This window comes from Nicotiana sylvestris, chromosome 4 (genome assembly GCF_000393655.2).
Source record: "Nicotiana sylvestris chromosome 4, ASM39365v2, whole genome shotgun sequence".
Classification (NCBI taxonomy): domain Eukaryota; kingdom Viridiplantae; phylum Streptophyta; class Magnoliopsida; order Solanales; family Solanaceae; genus Nicotiana; species Nicotiana sylvestris.
The window spans coordinates 47,947,831-47,968,764 of record NC_091060.1 but is presented as its reverse complement, the minus strand read 5'-3'; the positions used below and the strand labels follow the sequence as shown (position 1 = coordinate 47,968,764).

Below are 20,934 nucleotides of genomic sequence, written 5' to 3'. Positions count from 1 at the left end.
ACCTAAGTCCAACCTAGACGAGACCAAAGCAATAAATTCGGGAGACGCCAAAACTGTCAAGGAAACTCGTGTAAGCATTCACTTATCACCGCCAGAGAAGGAAGAGTACATTCGTTTCCTAAAGGAATATGAGGATATCTTTGCATGGGCATATGATGACATGACCGGTTTGAGAACATCCATAGTGGCTCACAAATTGCCTACCAATCCAATGTGTCCGCCAGTAAAGCAGAAACTCAGAAAGTTCAAACCAGACATGAGCCTGAAAATCAAGGAGGAAGTCACTAAGCAAATCAAAGATAAGGTCCTCAGGGTAGTTGAGTACCCAACCTGGCTAGCTAACATTGTACCAGTTCCGAAGAAATATAGGAAAGTCAGGGTGTGTGTTGACTATCGAAATTTAAACAGAGCAAGTCCCAAAGACGATTTTCCACTGCCAAATATACACATCCTGATCGACAATTGCACCAAGCATGAACTCTAATCCTTTGTAGATTGCCTCGTGGGTTATCACTAGATCTAGATGGACGAAGAAGACGCAGAGAAAATAGCTTTCATCATACCATGGGTAGTATAATGCTACAAGATGATGCCATTCGGTCTAAAGAATGCTAAGGATACTTACATGAGAGCCATGACAACCATTTTCCATGATATGATACACAAGAAAATAGAGGTGTATGTTGACGACATCATCATCAAGTCCAAGAGGGCCGCAGATCACATAGCGGATTTGAGAAAGTTCTTTGATAGGGTAAGGAGGTACAATCTAAAATTGAACCCCGCAAAATGTGCATTCGGGGTTCCCGCAAGAAAGCTACTGGAATTCATTGTCAGCCGCCAAGGAATCGAGCTGGACCCATCCAAAGTTAAGGCTATCCAAGAGTTACCACCACCAAAGAGCAAGAAGGACGTGATGAGCTTCCTAGGACATCGTAACTACATCAGCCGCTTCATAGCACAGTCGACAGTTATATGTGAGCCCATCTTCAAAATGTTGAGTAAAGATACTGAAATAAGTTGGATCGAAGATTGTTAGAAGGCTTTTGACAAAATCAAGGAATGCATGTCCACACCTCTAGTCCTAATCCCGCCAGAACCTGGGAGACCTTTGTTACTCTATCTATTTGTATTAGATGGAGATTTCATATGTGTTTTGGGATAGCATGACGAGACGGGAAAAAAGGAGAAAGCCATATACTACTTGAGTAAGAAGTTCACACCTTACGAAGCGCGATACTCTCTGCTGGAACGCACTTGTTGTGCTTTGACCTGGACAACCTAGAAATTGAGGTATTACTTATGTGCCTACACCACATACCTCATATCTAAGATGGACCCTCTGAAGTACATCTCCCAGAAGCCCATACCAACTGGGAAGTTAGCCAAGTGGCAGATACTGTTAAGCGAGTTCGATATCGTCTACGTAACTTAGAAGGCAGTCAAAGGACAAGCATTGGCAGACCATCTTGCTAAAAATCATGTGGGAGGAGAATATGAACCTTTGAAAACTTATTTTCTTGATGAAGAAGTATCATTCGTAGGAGAGGACATTGCTGAAGCTTATGACGGTTGGAGAATGTTCTTCGATGGAGCTGCAAACTTCAAAGGAGTGCGAATCGGAGCAGTTTTGGTGTAAGAAATAGGTCAACATTACCCTGTATCCGTGAAGCTTAGGGTTCCATGCACCAACAACATGGCAGAATACGAGGCTTGCATCATGGGGCTCAATTTGACCATCAATATAAATATACAAGAGCTGCTGTTAATTGGTGATTCGGATCTTCTGGTATATCAAGTTCAAGGAGAATGGGCTACGAAAAACACCAAGATACTGCCATACTTGTATCATGTGTAGGAGCTGATGAAGAGATTCACAAAGATAGAATTCAAACATGTGCCCAAAATTCAAAATGAGTTCACAGACGCATTGGCCACCTTATCATCAATGATACAACATCCACACAAGAATTTCATCGATCTCATCACGGTGAAAATCCATAACCAGCCGGCTTACTGTGCTCATGTTGAAGAAGAAACGGATGGAAAACCTTGGTTCCACAACATCAAAGAATATTTGGCAAAAGGAGAATACCCGGAACAGGCGAACCATACTCAAAAACGCACACTACGGAGGTTGTCCAATCACTTCTTTCAAAGCGGAGGGACCCTGTATAGAAGAACTCCTGATCTGGGATTGTTAATGTGTGTTGACGTAAAGGAGGCTTCCAGATTGCTCGAGGAGATACATGGCGGAACTTGTGGACCACATATGAATAGTTTTGTTCTAGCCAAGAAAATACTCAGAGCTGGATATTTTTGGATGACCATGGAAACAGATTGCATTCGGTACGTATAGAAATGCCACCAATGCCAGGTACATGCAGACATGATAAGGGTACCACCTAATGAGCTCAATGCAACAAGTGCAGCTTGGGCTTTTGCTGCCTGGGGAATGGATGTCATCGGTTTGATCGAGCTCACCGCTTCAAATGGGCACGGTTCATTTTAGTGGCCATCGACTATTTCACAAAATGGGTAGAGACCATATCTTACAAAGTTGTAACCAAGAAAGTTGTTGCATACTTTGTCAAGGATCGTATTGTTTGCCGATTCGGGGTGCCCGAGTCCATTATCACTGATAATGCCGCCAATCTCAATAGTGATTTGATGAAAGCCATGTGTGAAGCCTTCAAAATCAAGCACAAGAACTCTACAGTATACAGACCTCAAATGAATGGAGTTATGGAAGCTGCTAACAAGAACATCAAGAAAATACTAAAGAAGATGGTAGAAAACCATAAACAATGGCACGAGAAGTTACCCTTCGCCCTATTGGGGTACCGCACTACAGTTCGCACATCAACTAGGGAAACTCCCTATTTATGTGTTTATGGTACCGAAGTCGTCATTCCAGCGGAGGTAGAAATTTCTTCTTTAAGGATCATACAGGAAGCCAAACTCAGTGATGCAGAATGGATAAGGAGTCGCTATGAGAAACTGGCCCTTATAGACGGAAAAAGAAATAAATGCAGTATGTCACAGTCAGCTTTATCATAACAGAATGTCCAGAGATTTCAACAAAAAGGGTAAAACCGAGGCAATTCACACCAGGATAGTTGGTGCTGGAAAAAATCTTCCCGCATCAAGATGAAGCCAAAGGAAAATTCTCTCCCAACTGGCAAGGTCCTTACATGGTTCACCTGGTGTTAACGGGAAGGGCACTCATAATTGCAGAAATGGACAGAGAAGTTTGGCCGAAACCAATCAATTCAGATGCAGTCAAGAGATACTATGTTTAGATTGATTACATTCCTTCATATGATGTAACTGAGCTACGCTTGACCTGATTCCTGTTTAAGATGGGATACATAGGCAGCCCTGTGGGTTCGGTAATATCTTAATAAAATCTTCATGTCCCCCAGCACCAAAAATTGGGGCAGAATTTTTAGGAGGACCCTCAAAATTCCAGAGCAAGTCTAGCCAACGCCATCATATGCCAGACAGTCAGAAATTGGTTAAGAAACTGGGGCAGAATTTTGAGAAGGATTCTCAAAATTCCGGAGAAGGTTCAGTAAGTTTCATCGCACGCAAAACAGTCGAAGGATCATTTATCAAACTGGGGCAGAATTTTGAAGAGGACCCTCAAAATTCTAATACAAGAAAGCTGTAATGTCTCTGAAATGTGTTACAGTCATTAGTTCATCTAAAATTACTTGATATTCCACTATATTTTCTAAAATAACTCTATTTTCATCAATAAGTGCATAAATCCGAAAACTCTATTTCTGTGACAGCCAGGTGTTACCCAGGGCAACTCAAATAGGGTCTCTAGAATGGAGCAAAGCGCAGCCAGTAGACAAAAGCACGAACCAACCCCCCCCCCCCCCCCTTACAAAACTCACGACTTTTCTTTGGGTGCAGGCACAGTGGACATAACAGGAGCATTCGCAAATACACACGCAGCAAAATCACTATCAATCGGGCTACCAGACACAAATATATCTCCAGCTAAGATACATTCTACTCCTATTTGCTACTTGTTCACTACGTAAGGCTAAGCATTACCTTCTCCTTGCATGAGACTAAGCCTTGTCTCAAATCTTGCATAAGGCTAAGCCTCGCCTCTACATTTGCATAAGGCTAAGCATTGCCTTCTCCTTGCATGAGACTAAGCCTTGTCTCAAATCTTGCATGAGACCAAGACTTGCCTCTACATTTGCATAAGGCTAAGTACTGCCTTCTCTTTGCATAAGACTAAGCCTTGTCTCAAATCTTACATGAGGCTAAGCTTTGCCTCCACACTGTATAAGGCTAAGCATTGCCTTCTCCTTGCATGAGACTAAGCCTTGTCTCAAATCTTGCATGAGGCTAAGCCTTGCCTCCACATTTGCATAAGACTAAGCACTACCTTCTCTTTGCATGAGACTAAGCCCTGTCTTAAATCTTGCATGAGGCTAAGCCCTGTCTTAAATCTTGCATGAGGTTAAGCCCTGCCTCCATATTTGCATAAGGCTAAGCGTTGCCTTTCCATTGCATGAGACTAAGCCCTGTCTCCAATATTGCATGAGGTTAAGCCCTGCCTCCATATTTGCATAAGGCTAAGCGTTGCCTTCCCTTTGCATGAGACTAAGACCCGTCTCCAATATTGCATGAGGCTAAGCCTTGCCTTCTTATATACATGAGAATAAGCCATGTCTCAAGTCTTGCATGAGTCTAAGCCTTGGCTCCATATTTGCATAAAGCTAAGCATTGCCTTTTCTTTGCATGAGACTAAGCCCTGTCTCAAATTTTGCATGAGGCTAAGCCCTGCCTCCCTTCTTGCATAATTCTAAGCATTGCCTTCTCTTTACATGAGACTAAGCTCTTTCTCAAATCTTGCATGAGGCTAAGCCCTGCCTCCCTTCGTGCATAAGGCTAATCCTTGCCTCCATATTTGCATAAGGCTAAGTACTGCCTTCTCTTTGCATAAGACTAATCCATGTCTCAAATCTTGTATGAGACTAAGCCCTATCTTAAGTTTTGCATGAGGCTAAGCCCTGCCTCCATATTTGCATAAATCTAAGCACTGCCTTCTCCTTGCATGAGACTAAGCCTTGTCTCCAATCTTGCACGAGGCTAAGCCTGCCTCCATATTTGCATAAAGCTAAGCACCACCTTCTCGTGAGACTAAGCATTGCCTCCCTCTCCATAAGTGTTGCTCCACTCTCAATTTGCATCATCTTCTTTCCTCAGGGCTAAGCTTTGCCCCAAATCTCTGCACAAGACTAAGCTCTGCCTTGTTGTCACATTTGGTATCATGTCTCTGCATTTCATGCGCTGATGTATAGCCAATTTGTCCAAAGGCGTCATAGTCTGAAGGCATCATCCTCATAGACTGAAGATAATATGAGAATCTCTCAATATTGCACATAATTATTCAAAGGTGTCATGGTTCAGAGGCACCATTCTCATGGCCCGAGAACATCATTTCATGGCCTACGAATCTCCTCTCCTAATTCATGGCCCAGGACATCATAGTCCAAAGCCAAACTTTCATGGTCCAAAGGGAATTTGCAACATATTTAAATTCTCGCAGTCATCTATATATGTGCATGCATCGTATTTTAAGTTTTGCAAGTAATCTAGGAGGTAACCGTTCTTCAAACAGGAGCAACCTTCGCTCCAGTTTCCACTCATACCATTTACACTTTGCCATTATAACTGATTCCCATCAATTACCCACCCTTACTCTGTGGCCATTCACATATCTGCCCTATGATACATCCGTCATACTTCAGACTCATAACCCCATCCGACATTACCCTTCACAAAAGAACCTTTGCTGAAACTGGCTACCATTCCTATAACAACTCCATCGGCTTCATTCACTGTTGGGTCTAGAACTACACATAGCCTGATTCCTGTAAAACTAGGGATATGTAGGCAACTCAAATACCAGGGTTCACCTCTATTTTTTCAAAACATCCCATTCGATCAAAATCGGTCATCATTTCTTTACCCGAAAACTCTTTCATCCTTCCCCGGAAAAGAGGGGCAGTTGTTGATACCCAATTTTTCCCTCATATATTTTTAAATATGCATAAATACTTTCAAAATATTGTAAATGCATTTACAAACATGCACAAGTATTTTAACATTTTTTCTATAATTTTTAAAGGCTTTAAATCAGTTTATTTCTGTATTGTTTTTAATTATATAAATATTCAATAATTATCCCTCATATTACTGTACGATGATTTAATCATCTAAATTCATCACTTATGCTCATATAAGTGTTCAAATATCTTATTTACATTTTTACAATTACATTTGCATTTTTAAGACTATAATTGCATATTTTGCAATAATAGCCCATACATATGTATAACTACATTATCTATATAGAAAATAACTTTTTATATTCTTATAATGTTAAGTAATTATTTTAAATCATATTCATGCATAAAAATCATTTTTATCACTTAATTAACTATTTTTAGAAATTATTTTATTAATAAATTAGGTATTTAACAAATAGCCCCTTTAATTATATCTAAATTCGGACACCCTCCCCCAGCCCAATTCAAATTAACCTTATCCCAATCTGCCCTAGCCCAAATTAGATAACCCCTACCCGACCCAAATCTTCTCTGATCGTGGTCGTTGATCTCTAGATCAACGATCCACATTCCCTCTTTCCTTTTTAACCCAAACAACCCCCCAAATCCTACCCATTCTCCAAAGACTGCCGCCCTTGAATACCACTTTTTCTCCATACTCTCTGAAACTATCCCTAACCCAAGCGCCGTCACCCCAACATTTTCCCAAATCCCTTTGATTCTAACCCGTTCCATGGGGCTCCTATGTTATTTCAGGCCCCTGCCGGCCTCTTACCTCTTTTGGTTGTTCGATTCTTGCCGTTTTCTGAGGGAATCTCGAAGAGATACAACTCAGAGTTGACTCAGGCTCTTCGTTTTCTTATGAGTCCCCCTTGTATTCATAATGTTTGTGAGTATTGTTGTCTTTGTGGCTATGGTTAGATTTTTCCCTCACCCCGTCCCCTTTTCTCAAAAACCCTCCTCTTTTCAACTTGAATCTGTTCAAATCCTTGTAGGTCTGGAGCGATTTTGAGTTTATCCAGTAGTTTTCTTTAAAAAATCTCTTGTTCTCTTTATCGTTAATGTCACACCTCATTTTTTACAACCCGGGGGGGGGGGGTATAAGGAAGTTTTTCCAATTTAAGTGACATTATTCGAAATGAGATTATTTTATTTATTTTTTCAGAGTCGCCACTTGGAATAATTTATGGTGTCCCAAGTCACCGGTTTATTTTTAAATTCCAAATCGAGAAATTTTTTGACTTTATTTAAAAGTCTACGAACCAGAAATTTTAGATAAGGAATTCTGTTAACCCGAGAGAAGATATTAGTCATTCCCGGATTCCGTGGTTCTAGCACGGTCGCTTAGCGATTTGTACCTGGCTTAAATGCTTAACTACTCATTTTTAAGACCTATGTGCATTTATCTTTTACCGCTTTTAATCACTTGATTTATTCGTACTTGAAGAATTGAGTTACACGTATGTATATACTTTTCTTTTGACACATCAAAAATCATGTCACGCAAACGTATCCACAATTAATAACGCTTTGTTTATTTATTAAGAAAGTTTGGTTGAAGTTGCGTGAACGCATCCCTGGAGTCTTTTTAGAATTAAAATTACAATTATGTTACGCGAACGTATACATAATCGCAATACTAATCTAAATCGGGCCTAAAGCATTTTCTACGAGTATTCACTTTTAAACCGTAATCATGTCACACGAACGTGTACACAATTAATAATATTTTTATTATTATTAAGATTGTTTCGTCCAAAGTTGCGCGAACTCATACCTTGGTTTTAACTCTAAGAACACATTTAGGATGCTAAGATTTAGCAACATGAATTTTCACGTGATTACTAAGTTTCAAGCTAAAAAAACGTTAAGCTAACTAGACAACAGTTTCATCTTTCATACTAAAAGGCATACTAGAATTTTGTGTATACTCTCTTATTATGTTAGCACATGACATCATTTGTATCTCTCGAAAGATTATATAGACTTAAATTCACAAAAAGGAAATATAGCATATTGACTCTTTGACGTAAGCTTGAAGAAACTAAGTAAAGCCATCTATTAATGTTAAAACCATACTTATTGCATTCACACACAACTTAATTGACAAAATATCTCAACACAACAACCAAATAAACAAAAAAGTACTCTAAATTACGTGAAGCTGAATATAATATATCATCATACTTAACATATGCCTGCACACCATATATAATTCCAAAAATTGCCTTCAAATTGCATAATAAAGCACAACCGATTTTGGATTCTTAAGAAGAGGAACTCATTTGTTTATTGTTAGAGAAACCCAATAGCAAAAACAAGAAAAATATCAAACACGGATAATCAGCGCAAGAAGCTATGAGTTAATCACAAACCACAACGAGAAACAGTACCTCAGTTTGGTCCGATAAGATGACACAGGTAGCATACGAAACTAGATTTACAATAACCCATTCTCCATTGTTTGAACACCTTAAAACCCTTTTATTGCTGCATATTCTTCAATATATACAGTGAACAAAGAAAACCTCTGATGCAGCAGATCTAAAAGAGCTAATGACATGAACCTCGAACTGGTAACGCAACCTCGAGCTATTTAAATCGAATGAGTTGGACGACGATCTCGAGCTGAGTTTCACACTGATTTGGTGTAGTTTCAGGGCGTTTTTGGAGAGGAGGCCGTCTAGTTCGTCGGTGATGTGACGACGCTGATAGAGGAGAGAATGAGGCTCTTCGCCGGAGAAGAAGACGGAACGATGAAGCTCTATGTTCTCTTATGGCTGCTGTGATTATTTTCTTGAAGAAGAAGAAGGAAGCCCTCTCTATTGTATGCAACGGCTGAAAGTTGAAGATGAGCAGGCCATTTTTGGGTCTCTCTATTCAAACGCTAAGGAAGAAGATGCAATGCTTAGGGGGGTCTATTGTGTTCCAGCGGCGGATCTGATTTCTAGCTTAGATCTAGGTCCTAGGTTAGGGTGTTATATATAGAATTTATCAGTTTTTTTAGGGTTATAAAAATCAGATATGGGTTAAGGGAAATGGGCCTCTTTTGGGAATTATGGGCTAAGTCCACAATTAGGCCTAAAAATGAGTTACTCGAGCCCAAGTTTATTTTTTCTCTGCGAACGAGATTAAAATACGACCTCATTTATTAATTAGTCCTATTTAAGTAAAATAACAGTTAAAATAAGACTAACAGTTAAAATAAACTATTTTTAGTATTTTTTCAAGATTAAAAATTACTACCAAAACAATAATGGAACAATTTTGTCATTTTCATTTTTCTTGTAATAAAATAAAGTAAAAGAGTAAAAAATTAGTTCAAATAGCTATATTAGGCCTAGATTAAATATTTACATGCTAAAATATGAAAAATCTTGGGAGGGTCAAAAATCACATGTCTACAGTTAATCGATTTAACATCCCTCCAGATTAAGGTTTCGCTTCCTTATTATTTGTTGTTCAGATCTATATAGATCTGAAACGATTTCAAGTTTCTATAGCATTTTTCTTTAATGATCTACTATTTTCCTTACTATTAAATGATCCTAATGTTCTCTAAGAACTAGGGTTTCACTTCATTTTGTTTCTGCAAAACTTTTCTAAAAGATTCCTATGTGTTTGATTATCCTTTTTTACTGATTCTTCTATGACTACATTCGAGTCTTTAACTAGTTTGATTACTTCATTGTTCGCTTCAATATTTGCCCGTTATTTTTGAGTAATTGATTGATTATCCGAACTATCTAGGATTTGAAATTGTTTTGTTTTACTGAGATTACTTCCAGTAATTTTGTCTACTTTCCTTATTTTAGGTCTTCTAATTGGCACTACTTGCCTTAATTGTTCCTATTAAGCTTAAGTTATGGGTTGATTGTCTTACCAACCCTAGATTAGTCTCTATTTACTTGTGTTACCTTATTTTTGTGATTAATTGTGATGTTACTTGCCGTATTTTTAGTGTTCAAACTCTAATTGGCTATCACACTTATCACGTACCTTATTTAAACCTCAATTCCGTGTTAATTTTGAACATAACCCTACGATTCTGCCTATTGATTGATCCTGTTAAGCCTAATTGACTGACTAATTGTTCTCTTTGCCCTATTTGTAAACTTTTAACCTTCTTTACCTTATTTACTTTACTTTACTCTACTCAGTGTTATATAAGCCGCACTCTATTTTCTAAACACACACACACACATACATAGAGAAACACACAAAGTTCTTACTCTTATCCTCCATCACAATATTCCAACTCTTTGTTTGTTGCACTGTCTTGCCTGCTGAAAGCCAAAGCTAGACCTTTGGATCCGGTTTGCTTTATTTTCCTCTTACTATCTCTTAACTGGTATGTCTCCACTTCTGCTATCATTGAAACTCCTATGTAGTTAAACATGTGTGCTTCCTATTCCTTTAGTATGTCCACTCTTATGTGATTAAACCTATGTGTTTTGTGTTTTTAGCATGACTACTTCTATGTGATCAAATTTGTGTGCTCCCTGTTATTAGCAGGCATACTTCTATCTAATTAGATCCATGTGTTTCATGTTCACTGATCCTAATCAGCATGTCCACTTCTATTTAATTAGACCTATGTGTTTCCTATTTTTAGCATGTCTACATACTTGTTTATATGTAATTATACCCATGTCTACTTGTTTCTCAACTAGCATGCTTCCCATCCAGTTGTAAATATTCACCCCCTAGCAGGTTCCTGATTAGTTCATGATTTCTATGCTTCTAACTTCTGCTACCTTTCTGCATGACTGTCTGAATGGTAATCTGAGCCTAGCCTGATGTTCTTTGTTTAATACATGTCCATATGCCCATCTAGTAGTAATTAATGAACTAAGTTGAGTCTAGGCAATGTGAAACTTTGCTTGAAGTGATTGTGATCATGTTTCTACCTACTGTTTGATTGCTGGAATCTTTGTTTGAATCCCAAATACTAAAATGACTCTGTTTGTTCCTATTTACCTCAGAAAATCCAAATTGTTTTTCAAATCCTACTCTTAGAACATCTAGGGTCCTGCCCTTCAAGTGTGAGCACTGCCTAGGAGTCCATGAGACTCCTATGAACTCTGACACACTGGGGCTGGCTCTCCAAAACTTGCTCACAAAATATTTCTTTAAAAGTTTTCTGGTGTGAGCATTGCCCGGGGTCCCTGAGGCCCTTGGAAAGTTTGACACACCAGAAGACCATTGGGTATACTATGAGAGTATTGGTATGTTTCAGACTTGCTTGAATTCTTGACTTCCAGGATTACTGTTGGGCCTCTCGAGGCTCCCTACAGTACAACAGTTTCATTTTGTAATTCATTTGTGTTTGGTTTGTAATAATAATTCCTTGTAAAACAGATATTGGGGTTATTAGTAAAAATAGGAGAGATTCTTATATATATATATATATATATATTGTTGGGAACATGTAGAAATCATGCCTATAGGTTGCTGCAATGTTTGTGCATTAGAAACTATGACTATAGGACTCATCTAATTCCTTGAATCCTGAATTTTCATTATTAGAAAACCTGCTTCTAAGTCGTTACTCAATTTTGCATCGATAATCATGTCTTCAAACCATTATGTGTATATTAGCAATCATGTTTCTAGGAATTTCCTTGTTGAAGTCTGCCTGACAATTGATTGATGCTTTACTCGCCTAGAAACCATGTCTATATTGTTTAAAACCAATTCCTGCATTTAGATACTATGCAAATAAAGTTTAAATTGGCTTCTGCATTTAGATACCATATCTATAAGGTTTTAAATTAGTTTCTGCATTTAGATACCATGTCTAAAGTTTGTAAAATCAGTTCTGCATTCTAGAAATCATTCCAAGAAGATTGAAATCATTTCTACATTTAGATGCCATGCCTATAAGGTTTTTGAATCAACTTCTACACTTAGAAATCCTGCCTATATGGTTTAAGATAAAATCAGCAATCAGTTTATAGCTTAGACACCGGGTTTATAAAAATCCTGTCCGGTTACCATTTAGGCAATCTTGTAGGTTGATTGAGTTTTGGGTTTAAAACTGTTATTTTCCTATTGCTTGAAACTGTCCAAATTCAGGAAGTAATAAAATCAGTAGGTAAACAGATTAGGTATTTCTGCCCCGCTTTAATAAAACTGATGCATATGTTATGCTCATCTAGATATCCTGCTATAGGACTTTTAAGTTGTTTAAAAACTGTTTGTTTGAGGCATGCAATCATTTGTCTATTTGTTGAGGTAAATATGAGCCTTTAATTGTATCTTTATTTGATAGTCATATCTGACTTTTGTTTGTCGCTTAGTTTTTTCCTTTTTAAACAATATAGGGGAGTCTAGAACTTCCTTAAATAGAGGTCCTAAACACCTCCAGGGTCACAGGCAAGGTATGGGTAATGCATGCATAAGGCACGTACTGGATACTATTAGAGCGCTTATGTAACAATAATTAAGGGGAGGATAATTGAGTAGTAAAGGATATGATGACTTTTGCGCTAATGATATGTGTAGCACCCCAACTTGGGGATGATTACAAAGTATTGCACAGAAGTGATCCTATAGGCAAAAAATCCTAGGACCCCTTTTACCCCTTTATTTTTAAACGTAATATCTATTTGTCTAAATTGCTTTTTTTGCTTATAAGACTAACTCACCTAATTTGAGTTTGGCCAGGACCCACCGTTGTGGACCTCGAGGGGTGACTAACACTTTCCCCTCAAGGTTATTTTGAGCCCTTACCCAATCTCTAGTAATGAAAACTGGTTCTAGCAGTTAATTTTTCTAGGTGCCCTAACGCACCTTAATCCGTTAGGTGGCAACTCTTCAAATTCCATACCCAATTCCCAAAAGGAAATGAGTTGTCCCAAGAATGTCGAAACTCGGACTCCGCGAGGAAAAAAGGGGCTCGACAAAGGTCTCTTCATAGTGGATATCTCAATTGTGGTTCTTTTGGTGTTCTTAAGAGGTAATTCACCGGCTTATGAGCCTTAGGGCGGTGTGGTTCTATGCTAGTGTTCGTGGGGCACGTTTGGTTAAGGATTGTAGTGTTCTAGCAAAGAGAAGTATCAATTTGAAGGCAATTCGGGAAGAACTCAGAGAATTTGGACAGCTTAATAGTAGGTTGGATCAACACAATAATGGATATAATAGGTTCTTTGGATGCTTATGATGCGGTGGGTATCTACAAGTGCTTTGTGGCAATGCTCTTGGGTTTTGGTGACTTGCATGGCTCGATTGAGTTAGAGAGATTCGGTTCTGATAGCTTGGTTATGTAAAAATGGGCTTCGAAGAGTTCTCAATGGTTTCTACCACAGTTCGAGGAGTATATTTCCTGCTGGCGTGAGAAGTATATGGTGTATAGTGATTTTCTCCTGGATGAAATCAAATGGAAGGTCATTGGCTAATTGAGTATGTAGTTGCTTATGACTCAGAGTGGATTATGAAGTTCTCGTATTTTCATATGATGACATGGTATATGCAGTGTGTTGTGTAGGATTGAGATTTGCATGAGTGAAGTCACAGTTTAGTTTTGAAGGAAAGATCATAAAATTCTTAGGCAGCATAGACGATTTTAGATGACTAAGTGAATGATATTACTATTTGGTATTACTTAAGGAGAGTGTACATTCTAGAAGGTGCACTGTGTTTTGATTTATGGATACTTCATTGGTATTGCAGCACCCTCCTGGTTGATCGACTGTTGCTATTCAAATTTTTCTATGTGGCACAAAAGAATTTTAGAAGTATTTATCGTGGGATGATCGTGTATGAGAGATGTGTTCGATATTCGGGCGGTGGAGTTAGGATCAGATATGGTGATTCGTGTGTTCCATGGATCTGGAGACTGGGAGTTCTCAATAGCAGATTGTATCTTGGTTGTAGACTGTGAAGTCGTGGCCGAAGCTAGCCAGATGATAGTATGTGTTATGATTCAGTCATTGTGGTCTTTCGGAGGGTTATATATCTATTTTTGGGTGACTATGAGGCTCCATTGGTGGGCCCAATAAGGATGTGTATTCTACACTAAGCCGGATTGGTTGGCTCCATACTGCTATTGTTGAGGGATGTGCCATTCGGTTGTTGTTGAGCTTATTTGTGTTCTGAAATGACATGTGAGTTACTCTTCTATGCTACGAGAAGCTATGATTCGTTGGTGATATGCACATCTAGTGCGGTTCTATTAGGGTCTTATAGCGGAATTTGAGCCACAAGAGTATTGGGTATTGCTTGGTTGATGGCATATTGGTTATCTTTTTCGGGTTTTGTGTGGAATTGTATCATTTGCTTCTCTATGGTTATGGTAATGCACTTTGAGTACTTAATGTCGAATTGCACGTGGTTATTGATTTTGAGTAGGGTGGCTTGAGATATATGCCATAGATCAGTATATGGATGGGGTCACGCATTGCAGCGGAGTTATGTTGAGGTATGAACCTTTGTGTTAGATTCAGGTGGTGGTCCTACGGGGTGTGATGGATTTTCAGTATTTCGTTATGGCAGTACTTGTTAAGCTAGCGGGATAGTTCTCTCGTTGGAGTCATTTTCCATTGTTTGAGTACATTTGGTTTATTGTTTATTGGTGCATGAATTGCACGGGTTGTGGTTTAGATTGTGTTGATATGGCATGTCACTAGAATGGTTGTGTTGGATGAGATGGGGTCATTTTACCTAGAATAGATACTATCGAAATTGATTACAACATAGTTGGAAGGATAATATTGGAGGGCAGCTTAGAAGTCGACTATAGTTCTTATCGAATGAGAGAAAGCTCCATGACTTGTTGATCTGATGAATGGATATGAGTTTTGCATGTTTCTTTTCATCATCGATATTAAGTTGTTTTGAGCAGCTACTGTGATTAGAAATCATTGCTATGAGTATTTGAGTTATGTGGTATTTGAATTTTGAGTATTTGAGTTATGGGTACGGCTTGTTCAGACTTATACATAATTGTTGATGCGAGATTCTAATATTATAGAAAAAAACTCCGGATGTTGGAAATTTTATTCTAAGGCTTATGGGCTAGGTTGAATTAAGAAATTTCAGTTATGTTGTGTTATCAGACCTATATGGGATATGATGATGTGGGATCACCCCCGAGTATGTGCATGGTAAAGTTATACGGTGGTTTGATGGCCCTGGGAGCAACTCTTGGCATGTTCGAGGACAAACGTATGTTTAAGTGGAGGAGAATGTAACGACCCAACCGGTCATTTTGAGCATTTGCACTTCGCTCGGTAGTTTACAGGCATGAGTAGCTCTGTATGATGTATGATGACTTATGTGAAACGTCGGTTTTGGTTTTCAGGTTATTCGAAATCAGTTTGGAAGAATGAATTTCATTGTTGAAGTTTTAAGTGGTGAGAGTTGGCCGAGTTTGACTTTTGTGAATTTGATCCCGAAACATAGTTTTGATGGTTCTGGTAGGTCCAGATGGTGATTTTGGAATCGGGCGTATGCCCAGATTCGCATTTGGATGTTTCTAGAAGGTTTCGGCACAATTTGGCAAAAATTGAAAATTCGAAGGTTTGGGAAGTTCAAAAGTTTGACCGAGAGTTGACTTTGTGTAAATCGGGTTTGGATTGTGCTTCCGGGAGTTGGTATAGCTTCATTATGTCATTTGGGACTTGTATGCAACATTTGGGCTAATTCCGGGTTGATTTGCTATGTTTCGGCATCGAATGTGGAAGTTGAAAAGTTCAAAGTTCATTAAGTTCGATTTGAGGTGCGATTCGTCATTTCGATATTGTTATGAGTGATTTGAGGCCTCGATAGGTCTGTATTATGGTATGGGACTTGTTGGCATGTTCGGATGGGGTCCGGATGGGCTCGTGTATGTTTCGGATTGATTTCGAACTATTTTCCTTCATTTTTCATTGCTGGTTCTGTAGAGCTTAGGGTTTCTCGTTTTCTTAATCACGATCGCGGAGCAACGATCGCGATCGCGGAAGGTTGTTTGATAGCTAGCGTTAAGTTATTCTACGTGTTCGTAGTTTCTCAGACACGTTCGCGTAGGTTGTTGCTGAGTGAGCATCGCGTTCGTGCCAGTGTACATGCGTTCGCATAGTAGTTTGGACCGAGCTGGGTAGTGGCTGATTCTTCTTCGCGTTCGTATTAACTTTGTCGCGATCGTATACTGCAGATTTATGTGTTCATCGTGTCCGCATGCTTTGTTTCGCGAACGCGTAGGGTACTTTGGGGATGCTGCTGAGTCTGTTCTCTCATTAGCTGAGCCTCGTTCGCGATTGCATTGTGTATTTTCTGGGGCAGTACTCTTCCTTCTTTGAGATCGCGAGGTTAATTCCACGATCACAGTTCATTAATCTGCCCATCGATTATAAAGTACTTCATTTCGGGGGTTTCGGCCATTTTCACATTTTTGGAGCTAGGGAGCTCGGATTGAGGCAATTCTTGAAGTAATTTTCACCATATGAATTGGGGTAAGTGTTCTCTACTCGGTTTTGGTTATATTCCGTGAATCTATCTTCGATTTAGCTCTTGGTTGATGAATTGTAAGGAGGAAATTGGGGGTTTTTGGCCTAAAGTTTCATAATATGAATTTTTGAGTTTTGAACATCGATTTGGAGTCGGAATTGAGTGAAACTAGTATGGTTGGACTCGTAATTAAGTGGGTTATCGAATATTGTGAGTTTTGTCGGGTTCTGAGGTGCGGGCCCGAGCATTTTTTAGCCGATTTTGGGTTTTGATTAAGAATCTGTTCTTTATCATTTGGAATTATTTCCTTGGGCTTTATTTGATGTGTTTGATTTGCTTTTGTCTAGTTTTGAGCTGTTCGGAGGTCGCTACGCGTGTGATGGCATTTTTGGAGCATCACTTGGCTTGCTCGATATTGGAATTGGCTTGTTCGAGGTAAGTAACTCTGCTAAACTTAGTGCTGAGGGTATAAAACCCCGAATTACGTGTTGTGTGATTGGTATAGTGATGACGTGCATGCTAGGTGAAGGACGTGTGGGTGTGAACCCTGTGAATTGTGACTTCATTGCTTCCATGGCACTGTATAGTGGTCAATTTTATTGATATCTGTGTTTTTACCATGTGATAAAGTAATTGAGCTGTCAATCATGCTAGATATCATATTTAGGCTTTATGCCGATGCGGTTGGGACCCATAGTGGTAGTTTCTTGCTGTCATTTCACTGATGTCATGACCCAAATTCCATTATAGGCCGTGATGGCGCACAACGCCGTTGTTAGGCAAGCCAACCCTAATCAACTAGTGAGTTCTTATTTATTTTACCAAAACAATCCCAACATTTTCTTAACTTAAATTTAAAGCTAGGGATAATTAACAATACATAATAATGGATATACATCCCAAAAATAATAGTCTACCAATGTGTGTGCCAGGAACTAGTGTCACAAGTACTAGGGCAACTAGTAGAGTGACAAAAAAATGTAACAATCCTACTGCCTGAAACAGAATAGACAGTAATAACAAAAGAAGAGACTTCGGCATGATGCTGAACGGCTCAGAAGGGGTAGCTCATACTGGAATCTCAGTTAAGTATCAGGAACGCGCACCGGACTGGTAGCTAGATGCACTTGCCTCAGATTCTGTACTTTCAGTACAGAAGTGTAGCATGAGTATATAAACAATATGTACCCAGTAAGTATCCAGTCTAACCTCGAAGAAGTAGTGACGAGGGATCGATTTGACACTTACTAGGGTCAATAATGATATAATTTAAGTGTTACGCTAAGCATGGATGTCATGAATAAATAACAGTTGATAATAGGAAGTGACAGGTTCTTTCATAGATAATATTTCAGTTAACAATCTATATTTCAAGGCATTTAAAACAGTTCAAATCACATAAAGTACCAAGAAAGTAGAATGCGCAAACAATGCAGAGGTCGTACGGCCCGATCCAACATAAAAATAAAATGTGCACTGCCGGAGGGTAGATGAGCGCGAACCATAGATGCATCTATTACCCTGCTCGCGAATCATACATGCAACGCGGTCAAACAAAGATAAACATATCAAGCAGTCAATCAATAATTTATCAGGAAAGCAATTATCCTAAGTAAGGTCAAACTTCTCTTTAACGGTCAAGAAAATGATATTTAACTTTTTAAAAATTCATTTGCCAAGTTCGATATGGTTCATGCAATCTAAATTAACAATAAAGTTACAAATATGACAAGTAAAACATGCTTTTGCGTCCTAAACTACACAGACTTAAGCATAATAGTATCTACGCACGGACTCTTATCACCTCGTATGTATGTAGCCCCCGCAATTAGTGGCAAATATTTAATTATTTCTCCTATGGGGACAATTACCTCTTACAAGGTTAGAAAGGAGACTTACCTCGTCCCAAAGCTCACTTCAAATTTCAAGAATGCGCTCAAACCCTCAAATCGGAGCCGAACAATCCAAAACTATTCAAATGGGGTAAGAACTAGTCAATACATGCTCAAGAGTTCATATTCCAGCAATTAAACTAATTTCCCAATCCTAAATGCAATGTTCCTAAAGTTCACCCCCGGGCCCACGTGTCCGGATTCCGCAAATGTTTTGAAGAAAGTTGTTACCCATAACCTAAAGATCAAGAATATTTGATTTTTACTTCATTCCATAACAAATTTCGTGGTTAGATCTTTTTTTTATCAAAACCCTAGGTTTTACTCTAATCTCATTATTTTCACTAATCTTTATGTGTTAATCATCCCAAAAACCAAGTATTAAACTTACACTAAGTAGAAATAACTTACCTCAAAATGCTAGGTTGAAATCCCCTCTTTGGAAGCTCCCAAATCACCCAAGGAATGAATGAAATGTGTCAAAAATGACACACTTCCCGTATTAAATGAAGGCACTGCCTTCAGCGATTTCCGCACCTGTGGTTAGGAGACCGCATCTGCGGTCTCATTTCTGCAAGGAAAGGTCCGCATCTACGGAATTTGACCGGGCTGGTTGGGGCTGCACTGTGGTCTGGGGCTGCTTCTGCGGTTCCGCTTCTGCGGAAGAGGAGCCGCATCTGCGACTCCTGGGCTCCTCCCCTTGGGCCGCACCTATGAAGGAGCGACAGATTCTGTGGTCTCGCACATGCAGGTGCTCAACTGCAGGTGCGCTTATGACAGATGGCTGGAGCTTCAGCACTTTCCAAAAATTTCTAATTCAACTCGAGCCTCGTCTGATTGACGCTCGTTTCCCACGAGGCCCCGCCCAAACATACCGACAAGTTTGAAATGATAAAACGGACTCGCTCGAAACCTGGGAACACCGAGAATAACATTAAAAGTAGGAATCACACCCTAAAACCAATTGATTCAAACTTATGAACTTCAAGTTCTTCAATTTACTTCCAACGTGCCGAAACGTACTTATACTACTCGGATTGACACCAAACTTTGCGTGCAAGTCTTAAATGACATTATGGAACTCTCCCTAGTCTCGGAATTCCGTTCGAACCTCGATAACACCAAAAACCCTCTCCAAACAAAATTCAAATAACTTCTAAAATCTACAAGAACCAACTTTCACTATTATGCGCTAAAACGCTCCCGGGTCAACTAAACCTGATCCGGACATACACCCAAGTCCAAAATCATCATACGAACCCATTGGAACCATCAAATCCCGATTCTGAGATCGTTTACTCAAAATGTTGACCGAAGTCAAACTTGGCCTTTTAAGCCAACCTTAAGGAACCAAGTATTCCGATTTCAACCCAAACTCTTCCAATTCCTGAACCAGCCATCCCCGCAATTCATAAATCAGTTAAAGCAAGTACGGGAAGTCCTATCTAGGGGAACAATGTTCTAGAAAGCAAAATGACCAATCAGGTCGTTACATTCTCCACCTCTTAAACAAACGTTTGTCCTCGAACGGGATTAGATTCATACCTGAAGTGCTAAACAAGTGTGGATATCTGCTCTGCATGTCCTCTTCGGACTCCCAGGTCGCCTCCTCGATTGGTTGGCCCCTCCACTGGACCTTTACCACCGAAATCCTCTTTGATCTCAACTGGCGATCCTGTCTATCAACAATGGCAATTGGCCCCTCCTCATAGCCCAAGCTCTCATCTAGCTGAATAGTACTGAAATCTAACACATGAGACAAGTCGTTATGATACCTCCGAAGCATAGACATGTGAAAAACTAGATGAACCCCTGATAGGCTGGGAGGTAAGGCAAGCTTATGAACAACCTCCCCAACTCGCCTCAACACCTCAAATGGGCCTATAAACCTTGGGCTCAACTTGCCATTCTTCCCAAATCTCAGAATACCCTTCATCAGCGAGACTTTCAAGAGAACCTTCTCACCGACCATGAATGATACATCACGTGCTTTCTAATCCGCGTAACTCTTCTGTTTGGACTGTGCTGTATGAAGTTTTTCCTGAATCAACTTTACCTTTTCCAAGGCATCTTTCACCAAGTCAGTACCGTACAACTTAGCCTCGTCGGGCTCAAACTACCCGATAGGAGAACGACATCCATGACCATATAAAGCCTCAAATGGAGTCATCTGAATGTTGGACTGATAACTATTATTGTAAGCAAACTCGGCCAAAGGCAAGAACTGATCCTACTGCCCTCCAACGTCAATCACACATGCTCTCAACATGTCCTCTAATATATGAACTGTCTGCTCCAACTGCCCATTAGTCTGAGGATGGAATGTTGTGCTGAGCTCCACACGGATGCCCAACTCACTCTAAACAGCTCTCCAGAAATGTGAAGTGAACTGAGGGCCTCTATTTGATATGATAGAAATAGGCACACCGTGCAACCGAACTATCTCCTAAATATAAATCTGGGCTAATCTTTCTAAAGTATAGGTAGTCACAACTGGAATAAAGTGTGCT

General features: G+C 39.5%; 1 long non-coding RNA gene across 1 annotated transcript in view; it reads right to left on the bottom strand.

Moving 5' to 3' along the window:
- Positions 1 to 9,071, bottom strand: part of LOC138889000 (uncharacterized) — a 42,757-nt gene extending 33,686 nt beyond the window's left edge. The window contains exon 1 of the long non-coding RNA XR_011406538.1: positions 8,495 to 9,071. This is a non-coding gene — a long non-coding RNA (uncharacterized lncRNA). The remainder of the gene's footprint in view (positions 1 to 8,494) is intronic.
- Positions 9,072 to 20,934: the final 11,863 nt, after the last annotated feature.